Source organism: Cygnus olor, chromosome 1 (assembly GCF_009769625.2).
Source record: "Cygnus olor isolate bCygOlo1 chromosome 1, bCygOlo1.pri.v2, whole genome shotgun sequence".
Taxonomy (NCBI): domain Eukaryota; kingdom Metazoa; phylum Chordata; class Aves; order Anseriformes; family Anatidae; genus Cygnus; species Cygnus olor.
The window spans coordinates 152315060-152326344 of NC_049169.1; positions in this window are offsets into that span (position 1 = coordinate 152315060).

The following is an 11285-nucleotide window of genomic DNA, read 5'->3' on the forward strand; positions in this document are numbered from 1 at the left end:
ATGCTGGCCTTCTTTGATGCAAGGACACATTGCTGCCTTGTGTCTGATTTGTTGCTTGCAAGGACCATCAGGTTCTTTTCTACAAAGCTGCTTCCCTGCCAATTGACCCACAGCCTGTACTGGTGTATGGTATAATTCCTTCCCAGGTGGAGGATGTTACATTTGCTTTTGTTGAACTTCATCAGATTTCTGTTTGCCCATTTCTCCAGCCTATTGACATCTCTGTGAATGCTAGTACAGCCATAATATCTAATAACCAGTCCTTGAAATTTTCCATCATTTGCACATCTGCTGAGGCTTCACTCTGTCCTACCATCCAGGTCATTAATGAAGACATTAAACAGTATTGGCTCCAGTATTGGTGGTGGTACATTACTGGCCTTGAGGCAGACTTTGTGCTGCTGATCACAAGCCTCGGAGGCCAGCGTTTAAGCCACATTTCAGGCCACCTTATTGGACATTTACCTAACAATAGAATCATAGAATATCCTGAGTTTGAAGGGACCAAAAGGATCATCAAATCCAACTTCTGGCTCCACACAGGATGACTCAAGAATCAAACCATACGTCTGCGAGCTTTGTCCAAACACATGAACTCCGGCAGACTCAGTGCCGTGGCCACTTCCCTGCAGAGCCTGTTCCAGTGCCCAACCACCCTCTCGGTGAAGAACTTTTTTCCTAACTCCTCCCTGATCCTCCCTGATCCTCCCTGACCCTCCCCTGTCCCAGCTGCATGCCATTCCCTCAGGTCCTGTCACTGTCCCCAGAGAGCAGAGCTCAGCACCTGCCCCTCTGCTCCCCTCGTGAGGGAGCTGCAGGCTGCCATGAGGCCTCCCCTCAGCCTGCTCTGCTCTGGGCTGAACAAACTAAATGACTTCATCTGCTCCTCATATGTCTTCCCCTCTAGACCCTTCACCACCTTTGCAACCCTCCTTTGGATGCTCTCTAATTGTTTTATGTCTTTCTTATATTGTAGCACCCAAAACTGCACACAGTACTTGAGGTGAGGCCACACCAGCACAGAACAGGCCAGAACAATCACTTCCCTCAACCAGCTAGCAATGCTATGTTTGATGCACTCCAAAATACAATACTTCCACACAAAATAGTCCATACTTCATCACTTCGTCAATGAGTGTGTTTAGTAACGTTTAAAAACCTTGCTGAAGTCTAGATGAACAATATCCACAGTTCTCCCCTTGTCTACCAAGCCATTCAACTCATCAGAGAAGACTATCAGGTTGATCAGGCATGGCTTCCCTTTCATAAACCCATGCTGACTATTCCCAATCACCTTCCTGTCTTTAATATATTTGGAAATGGTTTCCAGGATTAGTTGCTCCATCACCTTCCTGGGGATCATGGTGAGGTTGACTGACATGCAGTTCCGCAGATTCTCTTTCTTGCCTTTTGGAAGACAAGAGTGACCTTTGCTTTTTTCCAGTCCTCAGGAACCTCTCCCATTCACCATGGCTTTTCAAAGACAACAGAGTAGCTGTACAATGACATTTGGTTGGCTTGCTCAGCTTCTGTGGCTTCATTCAATCAGGTTCCATGAACCTGTGTACTTCCAGTTTCTTAACAGCGGTGTCTATTCCCCAGGGGTTGCCTGACCCTTGTATGATTTCTTTTTTGTGCTTGAATTTAGCGAGGAACCCCTTCTTGCAGGCCTCTAGACATGGTTGCTTGACTTCCTGCACATCAGGATAAACCACTTTTGAGCTTGGAGGAGAAAGAGTTTGAAATCCTAAAAATCAACTTTTTTTTTTTTTTTTTTTTTTTTCTGGACCCCTCTTCTCTCCAGGACCATTTTGCATGGAATTCCTGCAAACTGATCCCTGAAGAGGCTTAAGTCTGCTTTCCTACTACTACTTACTTTGCTTCCTCCCTGCAAGATCCTGAAGTCCACAATCTCATGAGTGTTGCAGCTAAGGTAACTTCTGACCTTCTTATCCCCAGCAGTTTTTCTTTGTTGGTGAATATCAAATCCCGGAGAGCATCTCCTCTTGTCAGCTCTGTCATCACCTGCATTAGGAAGTTGTCCTCAATGCACTGCAGAAACTTCCTGGATTGCTTGGACTTTGCTGTGTTGCCCTCTCAGCAGATAAGAGGGTGAATAAAGTCCCTGATCAGTCAGGGCCTTTGAATGTGAGGTTTCTTCCAGTTGTCTGAAGGCCTCATCTATTTCTTCCTCTTGATCTATGACAGATACCCACCACAATGTCACTGATGTTGGTCTGCCTCCTAATCCTGTCCCATAAGCTCCATCTGGCATACCACATGTTCCACGCACTCATGCTGCTCTCTCAAATAAAGAGAAACTCCCCTCGCTTGCCACCCTGGCCCTTCTTTTCCAAAAAGCCTGTACCCACCCACTGTAGCACTCCACTCGTGCACTATCTCACTGTATCTGTGATCCCAATGAGATCATACCCATAAAACTGCAGACAGACCTTTAATTCCTTCTGTCTGTTCCCCATGCCACTTGCATTTTGCATACAGGCAGCTCATACGGGCATGTGGCAGTGTTGATTTCCCAGCAAAAGTGTGAAAGACTGTCTCCTCCTCTCTGTTGGTACTGGGGAAAGGCTGCCAGACGCAGCCTCCATACTGCATTGCAGACATGCCTCTGCCATGCCCCACCACTTCAGACATAGACCCAGACATGGACCCTGACCTGTGGATTGACTTCCCACCTCGACCTTGTACCTGTCTCCTCCTGGCAGCCTGTACTCAGCTGCCCCCAGCTTCCCCCCCGCTGCCCTACTCCCTGGCTGGGGTTCTGGTATGGGCCTTAGCTGGAGAGACCCTAACCTGCCAGCCCCATGGGGAGCCCCCCTCAGCTTCCATGTCCTCAGCCCCCATGGTGCTGCCAGTCTGCACGATGCCATGATGGACTGAAGAACTGAGTTTTGTACAGCCTCAGTTAGGTAAAACAAATTACACCTTTCTTCTGAATTAATGCACTAATGCAGCTTAGATTAAACATCTCAAAAAGTAGAAAAAAAAAAAAAAAAGCATATTTCTTTGTTTTTAACACATTGTTCTAATTTCACCATACAAGAAGCACAAAATAGTTACTAAAGGAATTCTAGTGGAGCATTCCAATATTTTTACACTACTGACAGATTGCTGGGGCAATACATAGCTGGAAGAAATGTGAGGTGTATTTTAGAAGGAACCTAATACTGCAGTTTCAGAATGGTTATGATTTGTCAGGCAAGCATGGGGGCTTCCCTAGAATTACATTTACTTCGATGCCATTGTTCTCATAATGACTACCAGTGGCCAAATGCTACAAAGACAATGCTACAAAAATCAAGGAAAAATCCTTTGACTGAAATCCAGACTGACTGCTGAGTGAAATATATATATATATATGTCCAGTGCCCTTACAAGGGTATAGTTAAGGAGGAATATGAAGTCATTTAAGTTACAGAGAGAGAAGTAAGAGCATGAATGATGAATTCCCCATAATATCACTCTGAAGCCAGAAGATCCTCTTCGGTGTGAACAAAGTATGCTGGAGATCTCATATTTTATTGAAATTTATTCATTCATTAAAAAATTGTTACTCTAGGAGACAAGGTAAATTCCCAGGGCTGTTATCCCCAGTGGCAATAAGATTAGCCACTGCTTGCAAACTTCTGCAGCACTCACTCTGAGCATAAAATTCCAGTTCTGAATTTTCTAGCTTTTATTAACACTTCAAATATTGCAGCCCAACAGATTTGTTTTTATTCCAGTTTTAGTTTTAATGGTGGTGTTAAAAAAGTGAAGCCAAATGGAACCTTTCACTTCTAAGTACACTTTAAAAGTATTTTGATCGAAGAAAATCTTAAACAAGTTACAGCTTTCTACTCTGACACGTCATGCGTGAATAAAAGAACAAAGCCAGAGAGATTTTGTAGCAATTCGGATAAAACACGTTTGTGATTGTCAAATGTGTTTAAGAGTGAGAGATTGTATAATCAGCCTAGGAAGGGGCAAAAAAGGCATTAAATGCCTGTCAAACTAAGGCACCCTTCTGTAACAGAAGACAACTGGTAACCCTTATATCTATACTAATACTTTAGTACTCTTTTTTACCATTCATTATACATGCACCAAACTAGCTTGGAATAATTTCCATTCGGCTTCTCACAGGATACACAGTTCTGACAGTTCTGGGAAATCATTCCTAGATCTTTATTCTCCACTGGACTTTAGGATCGCACAGTCTCATCTTCCACTTCATTGTATGTCACTGTGTTGAGTGAAAAAGCAGGCAACCTATTGGCTTCCCTAATACTCTGGTGCCAAGTAACACATGTATTGTTTCCCCAAACACTGTTTTGGCTGTTACTTTTTGAGCATCTGCTGCCTGCAGCCAGGAACAACCTGGCTTCCCCTGCAACTGCACGTAGCAGCAGGCAGCTTGTGTCTTCACCTTCTTCTGAAAGTTCAGCTCCCTCTATCAGCTTGAGGTCTATAGCTTAAGGCAGTTAAGAGCAACTACCACAGAAAAGGTGACAGCAGAGCTGCTGTGGTCAGTGTAGCAGTGTAAAATGAAAAATGAGGTTTCACTGACCTTCTCCAATGCTTCAGCCCATTTTCCTGCAGAAAGTCCAAATTTTCAGAATCCTTCAGAATAGCTGGTGTTGCAAAAGGCATAATCGGAGTAACAAAGTGTGCCAAAAATTTTACCTGTGCCTTGCTGAAAAGCTGGTGTGTTGTGAGAAGGAAAGAAAATGGCAAATGGCAATGGGAAAAAAAAATTAACAGAACTTCTGTAGTAATTTTACACAAAAGGGGGCTAGCTTCTCTGAACTCTGGTGTAACAATGTCAGGAATGATGTGGAGTTAAAAAAGAAGAACAAGTGATTGTCATTAAAAATAATCTATTCTGATTCTCTCAGTTATAGCTGGACCCCATCCAAGGCGTTCACACAGAGCTACAGAATCCCCTCCTCCTCACAACCAAAACACACAGTAGGGATGTTTGGTGATACACATGAGAAGTGAGCAAAAGAAGGAAAATAGCTTGAGGTATTCTAAGTTCCTCTCCAAAATATACACCCAGCAGGGATGAGCATGAATCATCAGTCAGAAAGCCACATAAATGATCATCCTCCCTGTGCTGGTTTTGTTTTATTTGCTTTTAAATTTGTTGAAGTATTGTTTTGTTCTGTTTTGTTTTGTTTTTGTTTTAAACACCAGAGCCAACATCATCTGTATTCTCACTTCCTGGGTTATGTTCAGTCTTTGGAATTTTCTGAAATGCAAGTCGTATGAAGCAGGTCATTCTTTTTTCACCCTCATAAATCATCATATAACAAAATCATTGCCCCTACTGCCCGCAGGTGACCGACAGAAAAAAAACGAGTTCTGACACTGAAAAGATTATGACACAGAATAGGGCACAAAAATGTTCTGCTTAAAAAAACAGAGCCTGATGTAGAAAAAGAAAAGGTTAGCTTCTTCCCAATTAACTTTTGGGGCACAGAGCTCTAGCTCATCAATTTTAATCTGATGCTTCATGGCAACACTTTATAAATTAAAATAAGATTCACCTCTTCTGACATCAGGAAGGAGTTTTACAAAGGAGCTGAGATTCAGATGTCTGCACTTTTTCTTCTACGCAGCATACAGAGTGGGATGCCACGTCTGAGTAAAGCAGAGTATTCACCATTATCTGTTGGCTGAACTCTCACCAGGACTGAGTTTGTGATTATTAGACCCCTGCACTTCAAAAGTGTTGGGACATCCTGATAGTTCATTTCTCCTAAGCACTGTTATATTCAACACTCCATAACCTAAAAATTAAACACAACATTTACGAGTGAGCTCCAAAATGCTGCAGTCCATATGCTGTGAATGGAAAAGGAATGTGGGTTGTAAGAGCTTTGTAACACCAGACCACTAAGCAGAGCAACATCTGAACTGTACAATGAGGAGAGCCAAGTGGGAGGAATGGGAAATTTTGTAGAGCTTAGGTTCTGACTGCAGACCTATGATACAAAGTGAAATGGGTTCAGAGACAAAAAGCATCTTCTGCATTGAAGTACCTAAGTCACACACATGCAGACCTGTCATGTCTTACCTATAATATCTACCTCTCAGTGATATAGCTAGTCTCTGTTTATATCCAATGGGGAGAAAGAAATAAGCTCTCCCAGAAAGATTAATTTGTCTGCTTTTAGGTATTTATCTTGAGATGAAACAAATAACAAATCACATCTTAGGAGTTTCTAGAGAAGGTTTCTAGACAACTATTCTGATAAAGACTTCTGTATAGGAGGGTCTACATTTCAACAGATGACTCTTAGTTTGTCAGTTTGAAAAGATGGCCATGAAAGATGTTGACTGACTTCAGGAATGGCTTGGTGATTAGAACATTTACCAGATGAATAGGACACTTGAATTTTATTCTTTCCATGGCCAACAGGGTTCAGATTTGTAACTGCATATTGGCAGAAGGGAACTTTAATCCCTTACCTCTTATTACACGTGGGCCACTGTTCAAGCAAGTAGAAGGGAATGACCAAGTGGCCATGCCACTCAACTGGAATCACAGTCATCTTGGTTCCTCTCAGCACTTCCATGATTAGCAGTCACAATTAAGAAACAGCAACAAAACTTAAAGCCAGATCTAAGTCCTCTATTTCTTCAGCAAAGACGAGTGCTGAGATGAATTCCTACTATACTTTTTTGGCCTCATTGAGTCTTACATTCTTTGTTGCCCATGAAAAATGAAGAGTACCTTTCTGATAACCAGATGGTTAAGTTATGCATTGGTTGGGCTGCACAACTCTCAGGAATGCAAGCAACTACGCCATTGTGCAGAAATCAGGCTTTTCTGATCTGCCACTTTTCTCATCTGCCACTATCTGATGACTTTACATAAGGCAAAACTGAATGTTAATATATTAGGTATTGGGACAAAATGCTTAGAAGCACTGCATTCTTTGGGGAACTTAGACTGTAATTCCCAAAGAAGTCCAGGCAGGGGGTGATCCCAAACATTCAGTTCAACCACAGTAGCAGTACTTTTAACTATGCAGAATACTAAAATTTTTGGCACATAAACAATTTTCGGTAGCAAACTGAAGGATCTATTGCTTTTCAGGCACACAGATGATTGAACAGGTTTATGGGTGTTTTTTGTTTGGCTGGGGTTTTTTTGGTTGGCTGGTTGAGGTTTTTTTGTTTGTTTGTTTTGTATTTTTTCCAGTAAAGTTAGGCATCTATGTTCTTTCAAAATACACTTTAGGCATCTAGGCAATATTTTCAGATTTTTCTCTCAGTGAAGTATTTGTTCTTTGTTGTATTAAATTCCGTCTCATTCCCATTGTTCTATCCTTAAGGTCATCTTTTTTTTTTTGTATGACATCTAAGTTCTCTCCTGCTTTGACAACGCAACCCAGTTCCATACCAGATATCATTAGTTCAATCCTACTTCTCATGCCAAAGTCATTAAAGAAAATATTAAGATCCACTCAAAGACTAATTCATGAAAAATGTTTTTAGTAGTTTCCTTCAGTCCATTACATCTTTTATTTAACATTGCCCATTGTCATCTTCACGTTAAACAGCTCCCTACCTTAAAATTCTTACCTCTGTCTTATTAATGAGCACTTTCCTATGGACATCATTTCAGATGCTTTATTCACAAATTAGTCTGTCTCAGTGGAATTACTTCCATTTAACTTCAGTGTCTTTAGGGTGGTTATCTGCAGCTGAGCTAGTCACCCCTGGCTAACTCTACAGTCAAGGGAGAGAAATAAGCACTTGTAGGTGTACCGATTCACCTGACTTATTTTAGATATTGACTTTAGGATGGCATGAATCATACCCTAAAAGGAATTTTTTTTAGGCACTGCTAATAAGGGAGCCTGGTGTGATAAGTTTAGAAATAGGTGTCTCCAGAGCAGACAAGTATATTTAGTTAGATGAATCCCATCATCCATAACCAAATAAATTAGATCTTTCATATATCTCTTCTTTATAAAATCTGTTATCCAAAAAATGAATCCAGTTATTCTGGTATAAACTGCCCTTGGCTAAACATGTTACATTTTATCTCATTTTCTGTTACCTTTCTGTTAAAAATTATGAATTCCATTATAATTTGATCTTGCATACAGTTGAGATTAGATAGTAGGTCTGTTGTTGCTCAATACTTTCACCTTGCGTAAATAAACCTTTTGTATTTCACTTCTATCTGCAAAGCAGTTATGTCCATTTTCTGTACATTCATTCTGATCTTTATTAATTTCTATTTATGTTTATTTTATACAGAATTATGAACTATTAAATGTATAGTTTTACTGGTCTTTCTGCTTTTTACTTTTTTTACATCTTCTACTAAGCAGCTGGCTATTTTAAAAGTTAAGCCCAACCAATGCCAGAAGTTTGGAATACAAGGAGTTCATTACTAAACATTATTTGAAAGGATACTTTTTTCATATATAACTCTGCAGTTGTTTGTCTTTAGAATCAAAATTCAAATAAGCAGTATAGGCATTAAGTGCAGTTAAGCATTAATTTTAAGTTCAGTGAATTGTAGCAGTTATCAAAATCTATAAACATGGAAAGGGGAGGATGGAAAATTGCTCAATAACACACAAACCCAGAGCAGTGAGCAATCTTCTCTACCTGACTCCTCTTTAATATGAAGCCTCTTTGCAAACAGATGCACTAGAGAACAATCTCTCTGCTGTTTAGTAAATTAATTTCAAATTGACTTTATTAATACCAAATAGGAGCACATTGTATCATTATTAACAACCCATTATGAATGTGTAAATATCACTAGATTGCCATATTTATTGGAATAATAAACTGTGAACATTTAGCATAACATTAAAATCATTAATACAAGGACTATAGTAAGGTGGTATTTTCCATACTCCAAGCAGACAAGAACCATGCATAATGTAATAGCATAGTTTGCAGCTGGTAACAGCAGGCTAGATTGCACAAAGATATTTTAAATGTGTTTTTATTAAAAAGGGAAAAAGGTCTTTTAGCTGATCTAAAGCAATTGCTGAGAGAAAAGCTGAAGAGGCTATCATCATGAAATGTAATGGTAAATGGAGAATCCTGGCAGAAAATGTCCTACAAAACAGTTTTCCTCTGTATTTGATCCATATTTACTGAGGACCTGATTCAAAGCTCATTTGAAAGTCAGCTGAAGAACTCCTGCTGAAGCCAATGGATTTTGGACCTCTGTTGGAGTGCAAGAATAAGATAGTTGAAATTACCCACAGGGGTTCAATCTTGATATGAAAAGTAAATGATGCCCAAGATCATGTATGTAACTGGTGCTAAAATGAGAGATGGGACTGAACTGTGAATCCGTGGTGGTTTTACCCAGCTGGGCAGCTGAACTCCACCACCACCTCTCTTTCACTCCCCCTCTTCAAAGGCAAAGCACGAGAAAATACAATGGAAAAGGCTCATGGGTTGAGATAAGGACAGGGAGATCCCTCAGGAATTATCATCAAAGGCAAAACAGACTCAGCATAGAGAGACTAATGTAATTTATTACCTATCACTAGCAGACTAGAGCAGTGAAAAACTACAAGTGAACTAAAAACACCTTCTCTCATCCACCCTTCCTACTTCCTCCCAGTGAGCAGTGCAGGGGAACAGGCAATGGGGGCTACGGTCAGTCCCTGACACTTCTTCTCGGCCGCTCCTTCACGGTCACTCTCTGCCCCTGATCCACGCGGGGTCCCTCCCACGGGATGCCGTCCTTCCCGAACTGAGCCTGCGGGGGCTGCCCACAGGCAGCAGCTCTTCAAGAACTGCTCCCACACGGCTCCCTACCACGGGGTCCATCCCCCAGGAGCAAACTGCTCCAGCACGGGTCCCCCACGGGTGGGCGGCAGCTCCCCCCACACCCCCTGCTCCTGCGTGGGCTCCTCTCCACGGGCTGCAGCTCCGGCCCGGGACCTGCTCCTGCAGGGGCTCTCCATGGGCCGCAGCCTCCTCCAGGCCACCTCCACCTGCTCCACCGGGGGCTCCTCCACAGGCGCAGCGTGGAGATCTGCTCCATGTGGGACCCATGGGCTGCAGGGGGACAGCCTGCTCCACCAGGGGCCTCTCCACAGGCCGCAGGGGAGCTGCTGCTGCGTGCCTGGAGCACTTCCTGCCCTCCTGCACTGACTTTGGGGTCTGCAAGGCTGTCTCCCTCACATTTCCTTACCCTTCTCTCCCAGCTGCTGCTGTGCAGCAGTTTTTTTTTCCCTTTCTTAAATCAGCTTTCCCAGAGGCACAACCAACGTCACTGACTCAGCTCTGGCCAGTGGCGGTTCCCTTTTGGAGCCAGTTGGAGCTGGCTCTGATCTGACATGGGGCAGCTGCTGGGCTTTGCTCACATAGGCCACCCCTGAAGCTGCTTGTTGCCAAAACCTTGTCATGTATACCCAATACATCAATTATATGTAGAGTTATTTTGAATTTTTTTCCCCATTTGAACAGCCCCAATGGTCCTCAAGGCTTTGGAACTCTAGCGTGATTCAGAAGCATTACAGAAACAGAGGGAAGGTATGAAGTGCAGCTTCCAAACCCAGCAATAAATCTTAACACATGTATCAGACACTAATACATTAAATACTACGGGTTAAAGATGTTAGTTGCATTTTATCAATACATGGGTAAAAATCACATAAAGGAAATCAGATGACCAGAAAACACTGATGGTGAGAACATTTGTACCCAAGAAATATGCCTGGGCTTCCTATGAGCAAAAACAGAGAAGCTAGCTCATTCACAAAATTAACTTTTGCCTCATGTAAGAGTGAGACTGTTTTGTATTATCAGTAGATTAATTTTTCTACCTCATATAGACTAATATAATTTAGTATTGATAATATCTTGTTGTATATATTAGCCTGATTTCATATCACAGTTAAAACAATAAAAGAAGAATTATGCTCTGAAGCAGTACTTCACTGTTATTGAATCAGTGTTCACGTTGTTTCCCATCTGCAGACCCTCCTAAACCCTTCTTTAAATTTTTTATATTTAAACTTTGGCAAATTAGGTAAGAATCCTTCCACAATAGGTTAACTAACTAATAATGGTGGGTAAAAAGTCCATTTTGACTGCTTTTATTCACTTCTTTTCACCTGTTTTCTCTCTCAGTTATTATGGCCATAATTACTGTTAATGCATTTCATATTATTGAAGATATGAATTCTTATTGTGCTATCTGTATTGCATTATTTTTATATGGTTCTTGTACCATGTACTTAAGACTTTAAGTATTAAAAAATAAAAAGTTATCCATTTCACTG